Here is a 17,718-nt window from a genome sequence, read left to right as displayed (position 1 = left end):
TATCAAGTTTTGTACTAATCGTTAAGGGAGTAGACGCAAAAATCTTGGTCCAATGCTATTTAAATGCATTCATTTTTTTCGAATCCTGAGAAAACTAATAGGTATTTTTAAAAAATTTAAAAGCAGAATGAAATACATATTATTACGTTATTGCCGAGGACAGAAAGTCCCTGAAAACATCTATACTGTTTATTTTAATAAGTTACAGGGGTAAAAAAGCAAAAGAAAAAATTTAGTGCCATTTTTAATTTCAAATACTTCATTCAAACGAAACTTTTTGTTTATTCTAAGGGACTTTCGGCCCTCGGTAATAATGTAGTCTTTCATTCTGCGTTTAAAATTTTCAAGAATATTTATTATTTTTCTCAGGATTCGAAAAAAAAGGGAATGAATTTAAATACCATTGGACCAAGATTTTGCTTCTACCCCCATAAATTAAGATATTTTTTATAAATTTAATTTAATAAAAAATAAAAGTACATTATTTTCTGCTTAATTAAGTAGAGTAGAATTTATGATGGGAAGCAATACAGGGTGAGGCAGATAAAGGGCCTATTAGAAATATCTCGAGAACTAAATGTACGAGAATCATGAAAATTGGAATACAGGGGTTTTGAGGTATGAATTATTTAATGAAAATAATTTGGTCTCTTTGCTAATTCCGGTTATACCGGAAGTTGATTGTAACTTCGTTTTTTCAAATGGGATACCCTGTATATTTTTACATTTTTGGATTCTGATCAATGTCTTCTTTCTTAAAATATGAGGTTTTGTAATATTATACAGGGTAGTTTAAAAGATAATTACGGTTTTTTATAAATTTTGTAGAAAACTTCACACCCTGTAGAATTGTACTAATTTGATATCAAAAACTCCATTTATGTTCAAGTGATTTTTAATATAGTCTATTATTATGAAAAATTATTAATATAGCGAAATGTTTAATTTTAGTATACAGGGTTGGTCGAAATACGGAATGAGTATTATCTGAGTTTTCTTAAATGGAACGCCCTGTATTTTAGTATTGTAATGAAATGATATTTTATAGTACTTCTTTATTTCTCAAGCATTCTCTATACCTAACTGATTTATTTTGTAAGTTATTCGTGGTTATTTAAGCCTAAAATTAATTGCAACAAAAATTACTTTAATTTTTATTAGGTTTGCCGTGAAAATATTCAATCACGAATAATTTGTCGAAAGTAAACACATATTAATCTCGACTTACCCATAATTTATTAATACCTATTAACCTACGTAGTTAAGATTGTTGGTGTGTTTAATATTAATAAAAACATATAATATTCTGTCTAGTTGGCTATGACTGACACTAAATATGCTTACACATATTATGATTTGCTTAAATATTCTACAATTTTTGAAGTTCCAGTAGCTTTGCTACCATTGCTAATATGAATTTTTCTAATGAGGAACTGATTCAGATATTTTTTTTAGGAGAGTATAACAAATAAAAATGTGCTACTAGCAATAAGAGTTTATCACCAGCAATTCCATGATAGATGACAACCAAAAAGACAAACTTTTCAAAATTTACTAGAGCGGTTTCAACGAACTTGAAATTTAGGTTACAAGAAATCTGTTTGAAGAAAAATTATTTTAAATGATTAAAATGAATTAAATGTTAGTGTCACTGAGAATCTGCATATTAGTATGAACGTTCTCGTAATCTAAGTGTCTAGTACGTCGAAACTTTTCTAGTAAACTTTAAAAAGTTTCTTTTCTAAACTTTGGAAAGTTTTTCTTCTTGGCTGTCGTCTATCAGGGAGTTGCAGATGATAAATTCTTATTGCTAGTAGTACATTTTTGTTATACTTACTCTCCTAGAACAAAAACTTTACTAATCAGTTCCCCATTACAAAAATTTATATTAGTAGTGGTAATAAAGCAACTGGAACTATAAAAATAATATAATATCTAATATTTAATTAAGTTTAGTGTCAAAGCCATAGCCAACTAGATAGAATATTGTATGTTTTTAATTTTTATTAATATTAAACACAGCAACAATCTTAACAACGTAGGCATTTTGGTATCTCATCCAATATTAATAAATTAAGGATCATTCTAGATTAACGTGTACTTATTTTCAAAAAATTATTTATGATTGAATATTTTTCACGGCAAACCTAATAAACTTTCACGTAATTTTTGTTGAAATTATTGTTTGGCTTAAAGAACTACGAATACCTTACAAATTAAAGCAGTTAGGTATAGGGAATGCTTAAAAAATAAAAAAGTACTATAAAATATCATTTCACTACAATACTAAAATACAGGGTGTTCCATTTAAGAAAACTCAGATAATACTCATTCCGAGTTTCGACCAACCCTGTATACTAAACTTAAACATTTCGCTATATGAATATTTTTTAATAATAATAGACTATATTAAAAATCACTAGAACATAAATGGAGTTTTTGATATCAAATCAGTACAATTCTACAGGGTGTGAAGTTTGCTACAAAATTTATAAAAAACCGTAATTATCTTTTAAACTACCCTGTATAATATTACAAAACCTCATATTTTAAGAAAGAAGACATCGAGCAGAATCGAAAAATGTAAAAATATACAGGGTGTCCTATTTGAAAAAACGAAGTTACAATCAACTTCCGGTATAACCGGAAGTAGCAAAGAGACCAAAATATTTTCATTAAATAGTTCATACCCCAAACCTCTGCATTACGAGTTTCATGATTCTCTTACCTTTAGTTCTCGAGATATTTCTAATAGGCCCTTTATCTGCCTCACCCTATATACATATCATCCATAATATGCAACATGAAGATTGAAGATGGCCTCAAATTAATCTATATAGAAATACATGTTGGTATTTGACAGTGTTGCCAAGCTCTTATAATAAATCGGGAAAAAGCAAGTGATATTATTAATGGAGAATCAGCATGTGATATACATCAACAATAGTTATTAAGGTACCAAGGGTATTTATTATAAGGATAATATCGCTTGAGGTCAATGGTGTATATACCAAGGGCCTTTGGCCCGAGGGATATACGTTGACCGAAAGCGTTATTACCTATAATACCCGTGGTGCCTTCAACGATTAATGTCCGACTAAATTATTCTTTATATGCAAAAAAATTGAATGAATTTTGAATTAATTAGTTTTCAAATAAGTACATTTACCAGCAGTAGCCGTAACGTAATTGTGCGTTAACCTTAGTTTTACTTAGGTTGTTATTTGTCAACTTGACAGTATTTAACTAGGTATTTAAATTTAATACCCTAGGGCGTTATTTTTCAAAATAACGCCCTAGGGCATTATATCATATTTAATTGACTTCAAAATCATGTCATTATTTGTCAAATAATATACCAGTCGGACAATAATTATATAAACATGAAAAACAAATATAAACTGGTAAAATAGCGAGAAAATTTTTAAAATTTAATTAATTTATTTTCCCGGAACTTTCCGATTTTTGTTCTTTGTGCCATAAGTTCTCCCTTCCACTTTAAACTTGTGCTATTTTACGAGTACTTAGACTACTACTAGGTATAACTTTTTACGCCTTTGCTCTATATGCCATCTATAAACTGGGTCATAAAACATTTACACAGAGAGCCAAGCGGTTATTCGCTGTGTGAAAGTACTTGGAGGGGATACGAGAAACGAGTAGCGGAAAAAACTTGCAACTTTCTTTAATTCATATTGTCATATTTACATATTTGCTACCTACTTTCATTGAAGAAAATGGGATTTCGCAAATGCTGTGTTATAAATTGTAAAAATACAACAAAAAAATGGTCAATTTAAGTTCCATTCGTTTCCAACTGCTAAGTACAAATTAATACAAAGAGAAAATTTAATTTCCATACAATGTTTACCTTTTAATAATATAACCTCAATCTTACTTTTTCTTCTTATTCCTTTTTGGGCTATGACCTTGACAATTATCCAGTAACCAGGACTAATATAATTGGTCAATATAATTAAAAGTGCTACAAATATTGCTGAGCTATGAAACCAGGTCTCGCTCTTCAGAACTTGCACGGTCACAATTCTGACAGTACAGAACCCACTCACGAAATCAAAACTGGTGAAGAACTGCAAAGATCTCGTCAACAACCTGACAAAAGATAAGAAAGTGTCTTTAATATGGGTGTTGGGTCACGAAGGGGTGCATGGGAATGAACGAGGAGACATGTTGGCACAAAGGCGTGCGGTCCATGGAAGCGGGGGAAGCGGCGCTTTCCTATTTATTCGTCGATATAAGAAAGTATATTATTAATTAATATTTAATAATAAAATTTCTTCCCTAATCCAAATAATCTACATATTACCTAGCCAATAGGCATTGAAAAATATTAAAAATTAATCGCGTACGAACTAACTCAATATGCACACAATTCAACTATTTGGTGCACTCCTGGCAGAAGCGCATCTCAAAATCGCCGCTTGTCATGCAGTTGTCCCTTTTAAAATTGGTCAGGGTTCAATGACCGCAGCCACTAGTCGCGCGAATTTTGGTATGCCATGGAAGCGCTCGTCGTATCGCCTTCCCGAAGGTGAGATGCTCCGACTGTTACTGCTGCTAAGGGGTGCTTAGGTATTATATACATTCGCTTAAAGAATATTTCGATTTAAATTTTTTGCAGAGATATTTCCTTCTACTGATCTTTTATTTGACATTTTACAGAAATCAAATGATATTGTATTTTGTATAAGACAAATTGATGACTTTATTAATACGATAATTAAAAAAACGAGAGCAGTTTAAAAATATTTGGGATAAAACTAAACATATGGGGTTTGAACATGAAAGAAAAATAATGAAGATTGATAATTTCGGAGACAGAGAGACGGAGAAAACAGAGGAAACAAAGAGACCTTTTGAAAATATTCTACAACAAATGAATTATAGCTTTCAAAATTTTAACGATTTAAAATTTGTAGAATTATATATAATCTTAATATTTCTAATTATAATTCATCAAAATTTTCCACAGAGGAATTTATGTCATTACGATTAAATAATGAAAATTTTTTGATATCCCAGCTTTGCATTCTCAGTTAAGTATCATTTATGAAACAACTGACATGAATGATAAAGAAATACCCAGAAATCTGGGATTTCTTTATAACTACTGGTTTAAACAAGTCGCTGTGTGAAGTGGTCAAGTTGTGTGAATTAGTAATACTAACTATTCCAGCCACAAGTGCATCAGTTGAACGAAGTTTTGCAGTATTAAGATGCATTAAAAGTTTCAAATTAAGAGTTTAAAAGAAATTCAACAAGCGAAGACAGACTTTGAAAGTTAGCCCTATTATCCATTAAAAAAGACTGCATTCAACAATTATCAGAAGTTGATAGGAGAATAGACCTCGAGTATAAATAAGTGTCATTTTAGTGAAAGTTGTGTGTTGTGGAAAATGCCTCGGAGTATATTTTTTTTAATATGATTCTTCTTTAGAAAATCAAGCCCGGCGCGAGGACTCAAGGCCCGAGCTAGCAATATAGATCAATGATAGGTCACTAGTCACTAGAAATAGCGGGAATAGAGTGCCTCACGCATTCACGCGTCACGGATTTAGTGTGTGAGTCCTTGTACGCAGGACGTCTCACATAATTAAGTACTTTGGTGATAGAGAGCCCCTGCGCATCAGAGTGTTATCAGGTGGAAAGTTGCTCGACCCTCGACCCTTAAGAAAATATTTTTATATCCTTATTGAATCGCTTCCCCTTTCGAAAAAAAAATCGCACGCCACTGTGTTGGCAGATGTGTTTTCTGTGGCATCACTAAAGATGCTACGAAACACGAGGTTCAGAAAGGGCGCATAAGAAAACATGAAATAATTGGAGAGCAACTCAAGGGCAAATCCAGACTAAAAAAGTGATTAAGAATATTGATAAAAAAAGTCTCGAACAATTTGATAAACTCCATAAGGAAAAAATTTCCTGTAGATGGCTGTATACCATTAATTACAAAAATTGAAGAAAAAAATCTTCTATGTAAAAGGTATATTTATTTGAAAACCCCAATAAAGGGCTACATTAAAAAACAGAACGTTTTCGCTCTAAAGAGAGCATCATCATTGTTCTAAGCCTAAAATAAGTAGGGGAACAAGGGGCTTGTTGTAACAGGGTAAGTAGTAACACGGCTTTTTCATAGGTTATTTAAACCTTTTTAACTAATTTAGCTGACTCAATCTTATTCTCTTATGGCCCTGCAAATGACACCGTCTAGCCAGCCATCCTCCGATAGTTGCAAATAGTAGGTTTGTGCACGTGCTTCATTTGGATGGGGAAATTTAAAATTTGACTCTCATAAAATTTTGGTTATCGCTATTGTTTTAAACGGAAATGAAACTTTCGGTATTCATTTCTTTTCTAAATTTAGTTATACTTTGATGTTATTTAACGATTTTACGATTAGCAAGATATTTTTACAGTTATTTTAATAAATATACAAAAGTGTGCTACGGGGTATGTTGTAACAAAACATTGGGGCTTGTTGTAACATGTTGCAAATTGAGCTGAATATTACTAAATTTATGATCTAACTCAATATAAAAACGTATTATTTAGTTTAGTAATAGTCCAGAATGAGACAACAGAAACAGAAAATCAGAAAGGGCAACTTAAAGCCAGAAAGTGAAGTCTACGAGCTAGCTGCAGCGGAAATTTTAGATAATCAATATAGCATAAAGCAAGCAAGTGAAACAGCACGGACTGTGTCATGTATCTTTATACCGATATAAAAAAAAGAAAAACATTAAGAGTCTAACAAGTGGGCTTTACTAAACCAGAGATAGTTTTTACAGCCGAATAACGGCCGGTTTCGCAAAGTCAAGTTAAGAGATAACCAGAGGTCACCACAATATATTATAATGGGGGAACCTCTGGTTATCTCTTAACCACAAGTTAACTTTACTTTGTGAAACCGGCCGTTAGAAAGTAAAATGGTTTTGTATATTCTGAAGTGCCCCGAAATATAATTTGGACTAATTCCCATGAAGATGCGAAAAATGCCTTACGAATGTGCTGTGAAATTCAGTGCTAAGCAACTTCCTTCTTCGTGGTATCAAAATTATACAGTTGGTCCAGATTGGTTCAAAAATTTTATGCGTAGAAATCTAAATTTATATTTAAGAACACCGGAAGCTACGTTATGAAGTCGAGCAACATCTTTCAACAGGACCAACGTTGGTATTTTCTTCGAAATATTCCAAAAAATTCGAATTTTCGTAAAGTTACAATCTGCCCCAATAGATGTTACAACTAGCCCCAAGCGCGGGGTAAGTTGTAACAATGCACTTTTTTTGGTAAAACGCTAGTTGATTAAAAAATACCAGTCTTTTTAACTTTTCTTCAGTTCAATTATATTCAGAAAGAATTAAACTAGCGTTTATAGACTGAGCCGCTATAGGTGAAATTCCTTAATCATTTTAGGCACGATGGGACCCTACAACTTAAATAGTAGAACCTAAAAGAAAAGGTTTGAACACTGTGCCGTCACTTTTCAGTGGCACATGCGTCGACAGTGGCGCATCAAACTTTCCACTTATGGACGGGATAAATAAATTAAAAGTTACCCTCCCTTAATAACAGAATTCAATTTTTTTAATTTTTTTAAGTTATATGTGATTAACACATAATATTCAGCGTAATTTTAACCCACCACCCCCTTCCCCCTGCCCCCCATCAAAAACTTTATTTTTCAATTTTATTTTTTTTGGTGGGATGCAATCAATTTTAAAATTTCAAAAAATTCACACGCATAGTTAAGGCTTTTATAAAACACGTCTATTTTTTATAGACCTGTAGGTTAAGTGTACATAACTTCAAAAAATTTAAAAAAATTTTTTTTGGAAAAAAGTATATAACATTTGCAGATCTAATTTTTTCTTAATCTTGTGTATTTTATCAAACACTATATTTTTATATATTTTTTAGATTTTTCTGTAACGCCGGTCACCTTCAAAAATCCAAAAAAACTGTTTTTTAAGGGGGTTTTGGGGGCTTGAACGCGTTTCTCTCATTTTTAAATATTCTAAAGAACTCAGTTAGTTTAAGTTACATAAAACCTATATAATCGAAATTGATTTGATATATTATGAAGTCTATAAAATAGGGAAAACCCCCCCAAACCCCCTTAAAAAACAGTTTTTTGGATTTTTGAAGGTGATTGGCGTTACAGAAAAATCTAAAAAAATTTACAAATATAGTGTTTGATAAAATACACAAGATTAAGAAAAAATTAGACCTGCAGCTATTCCTCAAAAAAAAAATTATACGCTTTTTTGAAAAAAAATTTTTTTTAATTTTTTTGAGGTAATGTACACTCTACCTAGGGGTTTATAAAAATTGACATATTTTATAAAAAACTCAGCTATACGTGTGAATTTTTTGAAATTTTAAAGTTGATTGCATCTCAGCAAAAAAAAATAAAAACGAAAAATGAAGTTTTTGATGGGGGAGCAGGGGGAAGGGGGTGGTGGGTTAAAATTATGCTGAATCTTATGTGTTAATCACATAGAACTTAAAAAAATAAAAAAAATTGAATTCTGTTAGTAGGGGAGGGTAACTGTTATTTTATTTATCCCGTCCATAAGTGGAAAGTTTGATGCGCCACTGTCGACGCATGTGCCACTGAAAAGTGACGGCACAGTGGTGTTCAAACCTTTTCTTTTAGGTTCTACTATTTAAGTTATAGGGTCCCATCGTGCCTAAAATGATTCAGAAATTTCACCTATAGCGGCTCTTAGTCTATTAGTGTTTAATTAGTGATAATTGAGAAAATATCTGTCAAGATATATTTGATTTTATGAAAATTGTTACAACTAGCCCCCTGCTCCCCTATAACCATAATTAGTAAAGACAAAAGTAAAAAAACAAACTAAGTTATCAATCGAAGCAGCGCAGAAAACGACAATAAATATCGCCTCCGTACCACCAGATTGACAACAGGTGGAATACTTTCTTTGGTTACACCTCCTGAGACTTTTACAATTTATAAGTCATACAGGTGCCGAGAAAATTAAGATGAGAGAATTTTAAATAATTCACAGCTCATCTACTCAGCATGGTAAAGCTCCAACAAGAAAGATTCCTTAATACTCAAAAGAGTAAATGAATTAAAAATGTATAAACATTCTCAATTTCTTTGCAAAACGAAAATGCAGCAGCTGCATAATAATCTGGTTATGACTTATAAATTGTAAAAGTCTCAGGAGGTGTAACCAAAGAAAGTATTCCACCTGTTGTCAATCTGGTGGTACGGAGGCGATATTTATTGTCGTTTTCTGCGCTGCTTCGATTGATAACTTAGTTTGTTTTCCGGTAGATGGCCCTAGTTCATCCGTGACATTTCTTTCTTTGCAATTCGGGAAGGCCCTAAGCTATGGTAAATGGTTAAAGCGGAGAGAAGAGGATATGGGTTTACTGATGAGGGGAAAAAGATCTCCGAAACCGGTATAGACTCTTCCTGCACTCTCCGCTTTAACCAGAGTATTATGCAGCTGCTGCATTTTCGTTTTGCAAAGAAATTGAGAATGTTTATACATTTTTAATTCATTTACTCTTTTGAGTATTAAGGAATCTTTCTTGTTGGAGCTTTACCATGCTGAGTAGATGAGCTGTGAATTATTTAAAATTCTCTCATCTTAATTTTCTCGGCACCTGTATGACTTATAAATTGTAAAAGTCTCAGGAGGTGTAACCAAAGAAAGTATTCCACCTGTTGTCAATCTGGTGGTACGGAGGCGATATTTATTGTCGTTTTCTGCGCTGCTTCGATTGATAACTTAGTTTGTTTTCCGGTAGATGGCCCTAGTTCATCCGTGACATTTCTTTCTTTGCAATTCGGGAAGGCCCTAAGCTATGGTAAATGGTTAAAGCGGAGAGAAGAGGATATGGGTTTACTGATGAGGGGAAAAAGATCTCCGAAACCGGTATAGACTCTTCCTGCACTCTCCGCTTTAACCAGAGTAGAAATTGAGAATGTTTATACATTTTTACAAAAGTAAAAAATTTAACAAAATCAATGGGAAAATACCCAGTAGCTGGCTGTATACCATAATTAAAAAATCATACAGAAGTAAAAAACTTCATTTGTACAATGGTATAAAAAGTTTATTAAAAACTATTAAAAGTCATCCAAAAGGATTTGCAAAACGTTTTCGATCTAGATGATCGTGATCTGAAGATGATCTGATCTAGATCGAAAACGTTTTTCAAATCCTTTTGGATGACTTTTAATAGTTTTTAATATACTTTTTATACCATTGTACGAATGAAGTTTTTTACTTCTGTATGATTTTTTAAAAAATTTAAAGGTTGACCAAGATAAAAAATTAGGTATCTCTCTAAATTTCATCCATCGCCAGGATTTAATATACAACATGTCAATGTAAGATTTTTGGTCGACATTTTAAGGGTTTTAACCCATGTATTTTTGGTGGCATAGCATGTAGAGCTTGTGAGTAAAACCTAATTTTTTATCTTTGTCAACCTTTAAATTTCTTACTTTTGTCTTCACTAATTATGGTTATACTTATTTTAGTCTTAGAACATTGATGATGCTCTCTTTAGAGCGAAAACGTTGTGTTTTTTAATGTAGCCCTTTATTGGGGTTTTCAAATAAATATACCTTTTACACAGAAGATTTTTTTTTCTTTAATTTTTTTTAATTTAATTAACCTCAATAAATGAGAGATCAAAACAGTCACTGAAATGGTGACTGGACAATGCCGTTTAAGAAACCACCTATAAAAACTAGGTAAGGTGATTGAATAATGGTGCAAAAAGTGAGAAATGGAAGAAGATACTGCCATACGCATCATATGCTATTACAAAGTGTCAAGAGATGTGAGGCAGGAATTCACTGGTCAACTGAGGCTTGAACCAGAAGAGATCCTAAAACTACCAATAAGAAAATTAATGGCCTTTGTTGAGGCCACAAAACTTATTACAACACCGAACGAGGCCAGTTAGGTGTGGTAAGAGATGCCACGTAGACACGTCAGGGCAATTAATCTACAGCAATCGTATCGAGAAGAGATCCGCTGATAAGAACAAACGAGAGCCCCATTCAAGTCGATGAGGCAAAATTCTCTGGTCATCGAAACTACAACCGAGAAAGCATGCTGGAAGGAGATGGTTCTGCAGAACCGGAAGAGAACTCTTGATCGACGGCCCTTGGTTGTTTGAGTTGAAAAATGGAGAAGACTGCCGCTATTTTTTCGTCGAGTGGAAAGAAGGGCGACTTTAGTCCCTATTATCCAAAGGGAATTTATAGTAGGTTCCGTTATCCATTCTGATGAATGTCCTACTTAGACAAACCTCAGTCGACATCGACTGGGATTAGAACATCGGACAGTGAACCACCAAAGGCACTAAATATATTCTGCATCAGGAGCGCACCATAGATTTAAGAAGCCCGAGATGTAACACGAACCTATTTAGATAGCTGTGCGAATGTTGCCTTGTTGCTAAACAGAATCGCTGGGGTGGGGAGCTTCTACATAAATGAAACAGAGTTGGATTCAGAATAATTAATAATATTTATTGAATTAGTTTCGAATATAACACAAATTAATATACACTTATTTAACTAATTACACTAAGCGTATTGACTAATCACAAAAAACAAGAAGGTATCTTAAATTTAAAATTAATATTTTAATGTAGGATATGCACAGGTTTGAAATATACTTTGTTTACCGTATATTTATGACATAAAGTTTTGCAATAAAAATAATCAATGATCAAAAATTAAAAAATATTTTCATTGTCCAAAAAATAATGTCATTTTATTATGACTAATTCTTTTACTTTTACTAGTATGTATAATTGTTTTATTATAATAATGAATTCGGACATTAATGTAGGTGAAAATGATTAATTTTAATAAATTGGAATAATGGGACTCTAAGAAGGAATAATGTTTGACATGGTTGTATAAGTTCTTAAATAATAATTGTTCTGTTAATTCTTTTAATATTTGGATATTAACAATATTAACATTAATACGTTTGTTAACGTTTATGTGACACTGTAGCACTTTTTCGGCAGTAGAGCAAATAATAACAACATCTTTGGATGGATAAGTTAAATTTAATGTATCTCTTTGGTTGATGAATGATGTCAACAAGTCTGCTCGGTCTCGTATAAATGCGTTTACACAATCTTCACATTTCAAAATTCTCGATATTTTATAAACGACATATCCTGAAATGTATATAATAACTTCTCTATTGTAATGTGAAAATGATAAGTTCCTTAATTGAAGTGATATAAAATTTGTATTGGATATGTCATCGTTATCATCAACAGATTTGTCTTCAACAATTCGTTCTCTGCCACAAGACTTATTAATTATTTTTTCAGGAGCCATAACTGTCATCAGTTTTAAAGGAATACAATTTCCTCTAAAACTGTTCCTTAGTTCTAAATGTTTTAAGCTGCCTTAAAGCTGCCATTTTTAAGCCAGCTGCCAGTTTTAAGCTGCCATTTTTTTAAAAGCTGCCTTTTTTTTGTGTGGGAGTGGGAATCTTCTAAAGACCGTACCTGGCGAATCGTACCTGGCGTGTGTTGGATTCAAAGTAAACGGAGTACATCCGAACGCAGTTCCTCCTCTGGGGGCCTTGCCTCCGGATGCATCCGTGTTACCATGCCTACCAACTAAACCCACTCTCGGCTTACGCGCGTGGCACGACTTTCCAGACCGTTCTCTCGCGCGCAGCCTCCCTTTCTCTACTCTTTTCCTTCTCTCTGTTGCTTATATTGCTTTTGTTTACCCCTGTTGTCTCTCTCTTTCTATAATCTCTTTTCTTTTAATGATTTTTGTCACAGCCTCTATCACTTCTTTAAACTCCCTTTCCCCTCTTGTCACTATGGCCATAAAATTGTTTACTCCTAAGATGCCTACTTTTGCATGTAGCTCCGCTCTTTCGTCATTAAACTTTCTGCATTCGAACACGCAATGTTCTGCTGTGTAGCTTACTCTGCAATCTACGCAACTATCATCTATTATCTTGCCTATCCTCTCAAGGTATGCTCTACTAAACGATCCGTGTCCTGTAAGGAATAAGTATATATAATAAATATAATAATAATAATTTAAGCTGCCTTAAACTGTTTAGCAGTTGGATTATTGTTATAACCCCCCATGGATCTAATTAACCCCAAAAAGTTTTTTTGTATTTATTTTGTATATATTTTTGTAATATTTTTTTTAAGTTATATTACATTGCATTAATATAAAACATATTTAGAATCAACAACTAACAGACTACGACATCTTGAGCATATATTAAAAAAAAATAAACAAAGCAATGCAATGCTAAAATAGGTAACTCGGTACTTTTTACAATTACAAACAATCTGGCATAATACCACCCTTGTGTCCAATGTAAACAAAGCGGCATTGGAATTTGGAGCTTAGAACATTATAGGCGGATTTCGTCACGATACGAAGCTAATGTCGACTCTAATTGGTGGAATCGCTAGGTAGGGATAAATAAGAATGTGGCACGCTGCGCAATGAACGATATCTGAACGATGATGATTTATATCTTGGGGTTTTCATTAATCTAAGGAGCGCACACATAGGGGATCGAGCGGTCGTAGTTAGATGAAAAGACCTGCATCCTGCATCATGAAGAAAATGCGAGGAATACCACGGCAACATTTCCAGTCTCAGTTTTTAAGGGATGTCAGACAGGCGTATAGATATGGTATTTTTTAAAATTCTTGGTTAGGGTGCATGCATGACTTTTTTAAGCTAGCTAATCATTTACTGCTTTTCTCTCTTAAATTAAGGTGCTTGAATTTTTTCTCTAATCATGATTAGGCTGTATCGTTTTTTAAATAATTAGGTTACATAATTTTTTACTTAGTTGATCAAATTTGTACAGTGCTTTAATTGACTTTTTAAAATATTGCAGATAATATCATCTTATAAAAGTTCGTTAAAAAACAAATACCTACTGTAATAGATTGCAGGAATTTGTGATGTCAAAGACTGAATTTAATTTACTGTAATGTGACTTACTGTACTTAATTTAACTGTTAATTATTACCAATAACTCATTTTTATTCCTTGCCACCTGCTATAGTTTTTGGATATTTCTAAAAGAATCGCAAGGAAACCTTTCAATGATTCTTAGTGTCTAATATACATTATAGACCTGGATTCCGCATACCAAAAAAAGTTGATTAAAAGCAGTTGAAAATTTGTTAATAGCTTAACGGTGTCTAGTCGGACAAAGTTTGATGTATGGGAACACTGGAACAGGGGAAGTTTTAATTGTGAAACAGGTTAAAAATTTGGAACGTCAGACTACGAAAACGTTCCATGTGGGCCTAGCCTGTGGGTTCCTAGGCCTGCAATCAACCAGCAGCCAAGATACCAACAAGCTACCGACAGATACAAACTCCAATAAGTATGATCTTTAACTGCTAGCTTCCGACAAGACTGCATTGAATTTAGTCATATTTTATTATGTCTTTAACGAAAAACAAATATGATTTCAGTTCATTTTTGATTAAGACAATACGTACTCACAACCTAGAGAGATTGAGTTAGGCTAGCATAAACGATAATTATCATAGTTGATTGAAATATTATTTTACAATAGTATTTCAATTTTCTGAGAGTTGATCGTTACAATTTTATTAATAAAAAAAAATTATCTAGATTCAATGGACAACTTTTTTCAAATACAATCATCATTTACTTCAAATAAAAATAATCCAAGTATAAGCCCAGATTGCATCTGTTATACCTTGCTATATATTTCCAACCATTCATACGAACAAATATAAAAAATAAGCTCATTTTTCCTCATCTAACAATGTCAAAATACTGAACGCTCAGTTATTCATATCCTATGCTTAATCTTGATTTTTCTGTCTACCTGGATTTCCTTCATTTTACTCAGACTTTGTATTTCGGCAGAAGGCATTTCTCATTTTATTTTTGTTTACCTTCTGTGCAACCACAACAAGAAAACGTATTGCGTCAGTAAAACGACGGAGATATTGTGACATTAAAAATTTAGCCCTGATTTCGTTTCTCATATTGAAGTAGCAAAAAAGTGAATTGGCAGGTGGATTATAGTTTTTACTGTGTAGAATTTTGAAACCTAATAAAAACAAAGATATTGACAGGATGTTCACTAAATTGTTTGGTTAAAATATAAAAATAAATAAGTAATAAAATAAATTTTAAAATACATTTAAAACAAGCTGAAAATCCGATCATTATCATAACGAAAACTTTGTTTATTTACGTATTTTAATTCATAATACACTAAGCATCAAAATTAACGCACCACCTTAAAAATGGGATATTTTTGATGTCTTGTATTTCCTAAACCTCTTTTCCGATTTTAGTGATTTTTTTCATATGCCATAGGTTTATTCTTCAAAATATCGATGTAATAATATTGTTGCTAAACAGATAAGTGTCATTGTATACCGGGTGTAACAATGATAGTGTGTTTTTTCCTCAAAGTTTGGAACAACCTGTGAAATATTCTGGCGTATATAAAATATTAAAATTAAAACTAAACTGTAGCCATAGGCTTTCTTAACATTTTGCTTTTTAATTCATTCGCCTATGTTGGATAATAAAAAAGTTTGGTACTTTAACAACTAGCAACGTTCTTCATCAATACAAAGTGTTTCGAAATAAGTGCGAGAAACTTTAAGGAGTAATTCTGCATGAAAAAATAATGACCGTTTGCTTTATAAACATATGTCCGCAAATGCTTCGTTTCCGAGATACGGGATGTTGAATTTTTTCTTACAAACTGACAATTTATTTATTGCTCTAAAACTGGTTGAGAAATGCCAATGAAATTTGGTAGGTTTTAAGACGTAGTTATAGCGCATTTTTTATCATACAATTAAGAATTTTATATTTACCATTGGCGTGCATACGGGTAATATGAGAGGGTAACATGACCCGTTTGCACGCCAATGGTGAATATAAAATTCTTAATTGTATGTCAGAACATGCGCAATAACTACCTCTTAAAACATGCTAAATTTTATTTGCATATCTCAACCGGTTTTAGAGCAATAAATAAATCGTCAGTTTGTAAGAAAAACTTCAACATCCCGTATCTCGGAAACGAAGCATTTGCGGACATATGTTTATAAAGCAAACGGTCATTATTTTTTCATGCAGAATTACCCCTTAAAGTTTGTCGCACTTATTTAGAAACACCCTGTATTGATGAATAACATGGCTAGTTGTTAAAGTACCTAACTTTTTTATTATCCCACATAAACAAAATGAATCGAAAAGAAAAATGTTAAGAAAGCTTAAGGTTACAGTTGAGTTTTAATTTCAATATTTTATATACTCTAGAATATTGCACAGGGTGTTCCAAATTTTGAGGAAAAAACACACTATCATTGTTACATCGGGTATACAATGACACTTACCTGTTTAGTAATAATATTATTACACCAATATTTTTGAAGAATATAGCTATAATATAGGTACTAAAACAATCACTTAAATCGGACAACAGGTTTAGGAAATACGAGACATCAAAATGTTCCATTTTTAAGGTGGTGCGTTAATTTTGATGCTTAGTGTATTATGGAAAATTGCTATTATGAAAAGTTGTTTAGAATTAAAAATTATGTTTTAATGTGCAATTATATCAGTCTAATTTAAATGTTGTGAACTATAAAGGTACTTTACTCTTGATCGAAATTCACATTTTTCATATACCTCGTATAAAATTTGATATATGATAATTGCATCATAAATCTTAGACCATGAAAAGCTTTTTATGAAGAATAACTGTTCTTCGTCAAATTAAAAATAAAAGAGTTATAAGTGAAAATGTTGTTGGTATCCATAATTTAAGAAAAATCTTCAAATATTTTGTTCCATTAGAAGGATGTAATTGCACATATCAGACCATAATTTTTTATTTCAAACAACATTTCATATAGTCGGTTAGCTAAACTCAGACACAATTATTGGCTAGTGATTTTAGTCAGTAATTACTAAATAGTTAATAATTACTAAATAATTAGTTATTTTGCCAAAAAACAAAAAACCTACTAAATCACTAGCCAGTTGTGTCTGAGTTTAGCGAACCGACTATAATAACAATTTTCATTTCATAACAAATCGAACAGTCCATTTATCATTAGGCACTCCCATTAAAGGAGAGGCCGTATACTCGTATAAACCTTTTTAAAGTTGTTAATAAATTATTGCTTTCAAAATATACTCAAATCGTATGTTTGAACATCTTATTTATTTTATATAATAATTAAATTCACTATCAAATGTCATTGATATTTTATTAATACTTAATTTAAAATTTAATTTGATATTCACGAAGTGTCAAACTCAAATGTAAATAACCTATGCTTTGCTTAACAAATTTAGATTAAAAAACTAGCCCACTTGCTAGCAACGGTTTCAGCTGACGTTTAGTGTGTCGGCAGAAAATAAAAGGATTGTGACGTCACATTTTAGACTTTGAGGTCGATTATCTCGAAGACAATTAGAGATATCGAAATGCCGTTTTCAGATTTGGATTCAGAAGACAAAAGTACATAATCATCCATCGATAAATCTGCTCTAAGTATTGCAGGAGCGGCAACGCACTAACGCACAGATTTTGCGAATTTATAAACAAAAAGTTTTCGTTGAAAAGTTTTCGTTGAAAATAAAAAAAAAATTGCTACTGTATT

General features: G+C 32.2%; 1 protein-coding gene across 1 annotated transcript in view; it reads right to left on the bottom strand.

Annotated features, from left to right (window-relative positions):
• The window catches only part of LOC114338059 (neuroligin-1-like), a 472,731-nt gene that overhangs the window by 29,811 nt on the left and 425,202 nt on the right, over window positions 1–17,718 (bottom strand). The window lies entirely within an intron of this gene.

Source organism: Diabrotica virgifera, chromosome 4 (genome assembly GCF_917563875.1).
Source record: "Diabrotica virgifera virgifera chromosome 4, PGI_DIABVI_V3a".
In the NCBI taxonomy this organism is placed as follows: Eukaryota; Metazoa; Arthropoda; class Insecta; order Coleoptera; family Chrysomelidae; genus Diabrotica; species Diabrotica virgifera.
The sequence above is the reverse complement of the archived record's forward strand: the minus strand, read 5'-3'. Positions and strand labels throughout refer to the sequence as shown.